The following is a 7,326-nucleotide window of genomic DNA, read 5'->3' as shown; positions in this document are numbered from 1 at the left end:
ACTCGCACTACCGGGAGCGCGCTGCCCGCCAGTAAACCTAAAAAAAAAATAAAAAAAAACGACATTGCAATGCAAAAAATAAATAAATAAACAGACAAACACGATAATTGGTTACAGATAAATAAAACAGTACACGAAGTTTAGTCGTATTACACAAAGTAAACAATAGTTGATATCGAATGTGCATCTTAATCCATTATATAGCTTCTCTCGAGCAGCCGCCACATGCAAGGCCTTGGAGGCGGTAGTACCACTAGATGAAATCTGCCGGTAACAGCCACACGCGACATTAAATTGTTATTTTATCGATGCCAGCAGACAGATACCTGGGGCAAGTTCGTAGCTCTTTTCATAAAAGAGCGGCTTCCAAATCTAATGTTCTTTGGTCACCATATTGGGTTATCTGCATGCAAAATTCCAGTACAGGCATAACATTTGGAGAACTATTGTGTTATCCATTATCCAGAAGCTAAATATGCCGAAGACTAAAAATTTTATGCGGTCTGGTAAGTACAGTACGTTGAATACCCAGTGTTTGGAGGAGAAAAACAACAGTGTTTTATCACCATAAAAGTAAACCACGCGTAGCTGAAAATGCTCAGTCTCCTTCGACGTTTATTGCTAGCGGCTAAGACCAGATGCCAATTAGCTTGAAAACCGATTTTATGCCATTTTCAACGGTAGGAAGGCTGTGTGCACCGCAAACAGGCCTCGTTTATTCTTTCAAATTTTCTTTAAGAGCTTCAGTGTTTTGACGTGTGGACTATCTATGCTACGTTCAGGTGTTTTTGAGGATTCTGCCAAAAGACGCGACGCGCGGAAAGATACGGTTGCTCTGGAAATGACCCAGCTACTTTTTCAAAACAGTCGGAGTACCGGCGGCCAGCCCGCGAAGGGTTGCATTCGATGACGTACAGACACCTCGATCACGTATATTGCCGAAAGCGTAGCCCTCAAGAGCTGCGCATATTGTTGAATGTTTTAAAAATATAATTTGAGAAAGGACACTGGTCGATAACAAAACTTCCCGGCTTTGACAACGCTTCCCCAAAGGTTCGGGCAAAGACACGAGCGAAACCATTCAAATCGTAAGTTCCGAAATCAGTGCAATCGGCGAGCTCCCCCCCTCCCCCCCCCCCCCCCCCCAAAAAAAAAAAAAAAGAATAAGCAAAAAAAAAATATTTGATAGTTTAAATTGGTGAGGCAAGATGATCGGCGAGCTCCCCCCACCTCCCCCCCCCCCCCCCCCCCAAAAAAAAAAAAAAAGAATAAGCAAAAAAAAATATTTGATAGTTTAAATTGGTGAGGCAAGATGGCTGCGCACTGGTTCGCCCACTGGGTTCGCCATACTTGGCCCAGTCCATAGAGATCATATACTAAATCTAGAGGAAAAGGTCCGCCATTTTCCCATACATTCTGGCTGCCGCAAGCGGCGGACCATGCAGGCAGACCCTCTGGGTCCCAAACACGGTTACATCATCAGAGCAGTTTCGTGAACTTCAACAATCCACGAACTTACCGGTGGAAAGATACTCGCGTTCTTTTCGAAGGTTTCTTTTTGCATAGCGCGCAGATGTACGGCCTCGCGTTAACGCTAAACTAAACCATATACCCGGCTTCGCTGGTGGGGCGCGGCTGGGCGCGGTTGAGGAATACGAAACTGCGCAACCACCAGATTTCCGAGATTTCGACAGAAGGGAAGTTAATGCAGCGTAATGACTTTATTGCTTTTTATAAGCGTTAGAATAGCTCAGAATTTAGTTTATAACGTTAAATTATCACTTTTTATATTGCTGAAAGTTTACACTCTTCGCGTTAACCATGGCAACGTTGCTTTCTTTCTCTCGTGTTCTGTCGCTCTCTTTTGCGATCGTTCACTCGGGACCCAGGATGTCGGCGCACGGGATTTGCCACTCCTCCTCACCCACCTTTACCCCCCTGGCCCAGTCGGCCGTCTTTCATCCATCCATCCATCCAACACAAGGCCGCGCGAGGAGGCGCAGCTGGCGCAGCTGGCGGAGCTTGCAGAGCGAGCTGTCGACGAAACGTCGCAACATCTGTCGATGAAACGAGCACCCGCTCGTTTCCACGAAACGATCTGTCGATGAAACATCGCAGTGTCGACGAAACGATTTGTCCATGAAACGTCGTTCGACGAACTGATTGCCACCGGCCTGAATCCTATTCTAATTGTAAAATAAAATATCGAAGGTGTCTTCCCGGGCACAATGTCCGCCCATATCATATCGAACTTGGCGTGTTTTTTTTATGCAATATTTAGCATTATTTCGCGCATTAAGTTCCCGGAAATTAGCAGCACATTAAGGAAATTGAAGTTGAGTGTTTTTTTTTTTTTTCATAACTCGCGGAAATGATGACAAACGGTTTCTCCGGACATTCAGTTGCAAATTCACAAGATATATTATAATTTATGTTGCATAATTATCATATTCGCGGCCTTTCTGTAACCATCGGTTCGAGACAGATTCTCTGTCACTCGGTTAACAAGTGTTCAATCAACGCAGTAGCGCACTTCAACGAACCGCTGATCAATCTTGCCGTCCGCTACACCATTGTAAAAATTCATTACGGGCTTGAATCATCGCGATATGTGTCATATGCCTTCCAACGATAAGAAGTGTTTCAGAATTGAATTGTAAAAAGTTGGTTATCAGATATATTATTTTTGTTTTACAAGAAATTCTTGCCTCACTCTGAGCACCTATGCATTAGACCATAACAACGTAAAAAAGAAACATGAATAAACAACGGCCAAGGGGAGCACAGCGTCACGCACGAAGCCCGAGAAGCCCGGGCAATTGGCGCCTCAGAGTCGCGTCCAGCCGGCGCGCCGGCAACCCGGCCGTGGCCGTGGGGCAGGCGCCGCGACGTTGCGGCCACTGCGCGCCTCCGTCAGCGAAGGCACACGGCACACGGCGAATTCTGCGAATCCCGATGAGCCAGTAGATTTATTGGAGTAAGACACATGGCAGCGTCTCACAGGCGTCCATTCTAGATGCCACCTGTCTCTATGCGACGCTCTAATTGGCCCACTGAGTCGTAGCTTCCACAGTTTGCTAAGTGTGCCCATAGGCAACCAGCAATGCAGCTTGGAAGTTGGCACGACACGTTGCGCCATCTAGCGACTGAAAAATAAAACAACATGGATAGTCCAGGACGGCCTGGGTCGCGAGGACTGTGGGCGGGCGCATTTAGAAACCACGTGTGAACGTGGCATTTTGGATCGGCGTGAGCCTTTTTGGAACTGTTTTTCATAAAATTAAGTATCAACTTCACGTCTCTATGACCTTTCCGGGTTCCTGTGACATCTCCCCTAAGCCTAGAGTTTTCCCCAAAAATAAACGCCGCTACTGCTGCGTGAAAGACTGCCACGGTCGTGCAGGTGACCCAAGCGTCAGACTTTACCGCTTCCCTTTAAGACCTTGGGAAGCGACACGGCGACAAAGTGGATTACTGGAGTGCGATGCATCAAGTAAGTGAATTTTACATTAATTGTTGAAGTGAACGAAAATAGATGTGCAGGCTTGGAAAGTGGTCTGACAGACTCCTTTTGCAAAATAACGTATTTATACTAGTTTTTTTACGAGTCTCTGAGACAACCATTTAGAGAAATACAGTAGGAAAAATTGGGCCGATTGTTGCTTCGCTTTGGCGTCGAGAATCAGGTGATCAGGTCTTCAAGCGAGATGCCCTTCGACCTGTTCCCGGCACTCGTAGTTGTAGGCGTGCATTTGGTTGCGACCGCGCGCGCCGTTCGGCACGCGCGGTTGCAACCAAAACCTTTTAAGCATGCAAGTTTTTAAATAGTGGATTTTCGTAGAACAAATTTTTGTTTGTTTCGGCTACCAAATTTCATGCTGAGTCTGGTAACAAATATGACGGCGTGCGGAAAACAGGATGCTCACTTTTTTTCTGGGAAAAGCTCATGCGAAGCGTAAATCCTTCTCATATCCTGTCGCCAGACTTGTGCACTGTTCTCTAGCACGGAGAGTTTGGTTCTAATTACCCACATTTTATTCTAGTGTCGTGGGGGCGCCGGGAGAAGAAGAGGACGGTCGAGCGAGGCGCGAGCGGGGGCCAGCCGGCGAGGAAAGAGGAAGAGCGTGCTGCACGAGGCTGGGGCCGGGCAGGAACGATAGAGCCGTTCTGGCTGGTCCGGCCCATGTCGGTCCCAGGAGCGTTCCACCAGCGAGCTTCGGATCAGGACCGGCGGAAACGGCGAGCCTGGCCTTATCGGCCTAGTCTATGACGGTCCAGGAGTGGTTCTGCAGCGAAACTCTAGCTGTGATAGCCTGGAACAGCTAGCGTACGCAGTGCGTGGGAAGGACGATCCGCAGGCGTGGACACGGACTCCGACTGCCAGCTATGAACGACGGGCGACAACTAGCGTCGGCGGGTCCGGACTGCCGGCTCTCGAAGACGGGCAACCGGGAAGTACACTAAACCTATTCGCTGCCTTCTCGTTGCGTTGTGTCACTTCCTGGGAGACGAGCGAATCACAGACCGATCGGGCGGCGATTATTATAGAGCGACGCCGCAAGCGCACGAAGACAGTTCAAACAGGTGTCCAAATGACAGCTTCAGATTATGCTCTCAACACTTGGACCTATCAAGGCTCCCGATGGTCTTAAAAAACCGCATAAACTAAAAAGGGACATGCCGCGCACGTGCACACGGGGACTGCTGAAATCGGGTTCGCAGCCGCTCGCCACGGCCCGACGGGCAGACCATCCGAATGCAGCTCCGGAGTTCCCGGTTGGGCCGATAGGGGCGCCGCGTCGCTGGCTTCTCTCTTGTAGAGCAGATTCGTAGGTCTACCCAGCCGACTCCGACCAAACTGTTATGCTCATATTCGCCGCTATGATTTTCAGCGCAGGCGACGTGTATATGATCTTCGCTACCGAAAGCAAAGCACTCTGGGCTCTTCCGACCAATCAGTAAGAGCGAAGGGAAACGACCGTTTTTGTCTTTTCTGTTTTGTTTGCGCTTGCTCGTCACTCCAAGCTTTCAAACCGTTCCCGCCGTTCCGCGCGTGCTAAAATCGAAAGTGCGGATTTTACGGCAGTATGCAGTACGGTGCGACGCTGCTGCGCGCTTATAATAATTAGAGATGTACGTCTCTAATTTGACAGAGATTCTGCCGAGTGTTTTGCGTGCCTCATGACGGCGTCTTACGGAGTCTACAGCGCGGCGAAGTAACCTCGGAGTGCTCATTCTTCCGCTTTCCAACAGACGACAGGTGAACTTCTATATCAATTTTTTTTTTGTCAGCGTTCGAAACTCGACTTTTCCATCAGAGCATCGAAATGGATTGCGTATGCAAATCGCCAGGACTGTGGAAGCCTGCCCGGGCTGCCCGGCTTGCCGACGAGCAAGCTGCGCCAGCGTCGTTTGTGCAGCGAGCACTTCGGTGCTACCGTGTTTGCAAGTTGTGGGAAGACTCGTTTGTGGAAAAACGCGTGCCCCACCGTTCTTGTTACGAATCCGTTGCTGCAAGTACTTGCTCCTCTGGGTGAGTTGCTGTCAGAGCAATCTTCAGTTAATTTGACAGCTTCGTGTTTATATGTTAGGATCGAGTACCGATAAAGCACCTACAGTCAGAGATGTAGACACTCCAAAACAGTAGTTTCTTTCTTTCTTAATTGCATTGCCTATTGGCGAGTTTGTTTATGGTTTATTTATCGTTTATTCTTATGCAGCTCACCTGCAAGCCTTTTCCTTTATTTCGGTGTTGATTTGTTTGTTTGGGTATTCAGAAGTTTAGTTTGTGGGAGTTGTTTATAGAGCATTTAGATAATTCGATGATAAGTGCTTTTCTCTTAGTTTGTACATTAAAGTAATGAATTTCGTTTTACATGTTTGACAACTTTACTGTGTTTACTGCCTACTACAGTTCTTGGTTCCCCTTTGAGGGCGGTGGACTGCCAACAGAGTTTGTAGATGCGTGTTTGAAGTACCGCAACTCATTTGAATGGGGTTCAATAAAAAAATACATTTCAATGAACGTGCTGTTTCTGTTTGATTGCACTGGTAATATCACGTGAAGCGCAGTTGTTGTGAAGTGTATCGCGCGCGGCTCGTCTGCTAGACCGGTGCCGTGCTGGCCGCTCAGAGCGGCCGGCGCGGCACCAGCCTAACAAACAAACCAGAAAAAAAAAAAAAAAAAAAAAGAACCCCGGGGGGGGGGGGGGGGGGGGGGAGAGAGGGAAGGAGGGCGCACGCCAACGGCAGTGGTGGCGCCATCTGGCAGCCTTTCGAGACCAATTTTAATCTCCGACCAGACGTATGTTCGCCTTTCTGCCACTAGCGCCTCGTGGCGCTAGTTTTTCCTTACCATGGTGGAGGCTACAGCTGCACTCGGCTGGGCAGACTAGCCACCCCCTCCGCTTGTGGCGCCGAATGCAGCACTCTCGTGGCGCCGCCTGGCCATTGCCGGCTGGCTGTCCTGCACTTGCGCCATCTTGCCCCAAACAACACTTAAAAGCATGATATCGCACAATGTGAAAGACCTCACTCGAAGCTTCGATCGATCATGACACCGCCTTTGTCGCACTTCCTGAGTGATGACTCATTGCGAAAGGTACTTTGAGGTGCGCGGAGAAATGAAATTCCGGGTGCTGATGAGGATCATGCGAGTCATTTAATTTTATTGCAGCTGTGCGAACGTTATAGTTGACACAATCATAAAATTCTGTGCCCACTGACACCAACTTTACAACAGGAACCGAAATACACACGAACCTTTCTATGCCACCGAGAGAGGAGCGCTAGCCGTTTGGAGCGCGTCCCCAACTCCGACGTTACCGCGCCGCCTCGAGGCGCCTTCAGTCCGTTGGCGTCTCACAGTCTGCCGTAAAGCGAAGAGTGAACGCCGAGGAGAGACGAAAGCGACCCCCCCCCCCCCCCTTCCTCATACCCCCTCTGCCCTCTACAGCTGGTTGAGACATTGCGGAGGGCGCTGGCAAGGAGGAACCTGCAAGAACAAGCACCCCCCCCCCCCCCCCCTCCTCCGCCCTCCACAGGAACCGGCGCGTTCACATGGCGAAGGAGCAGGCGAGCGACACCCAAACCAACTGTGAAGGCCCGAACCCCACGCAGTAGTTGCGAAGCGAGAGTCTCCTCGCCCACTAAGACGGCCCGGGAGCTCACGTGACCAACCCAGCTAAGAATATACCAGCGCTCACCGCGACTCATCCTGGCCATGGTCTTCAGGCTCACGCCATCACGCAGACTAATGCGATCACCGGACTCATATCCACCCAAAGACTCACGTCTTGATTCAGGCTCATGCTCATGAGCCTCGAA

Source organism: Ixodes scapularis, unplaced genomic scaffold (genome assembly GCF_016920785.2).
Source record: "Ixodes scapularis isolate PalLabHiFi unplaced genomic scaffold, ASM1692078v2 PGA_scaffold5__190_contigs__length_132052651, whole genome shotgun sequence".
Taxonomy (NCBI): domain Eukaryota; kingdom Metazoa; phylum Arthropoda; class Arachnida; order Ixodida; family Ixodidae; genus Ixodes; species Ixodes scapularis.
This window is presented reverse-complemented; position numbering follows the sequence as displayed.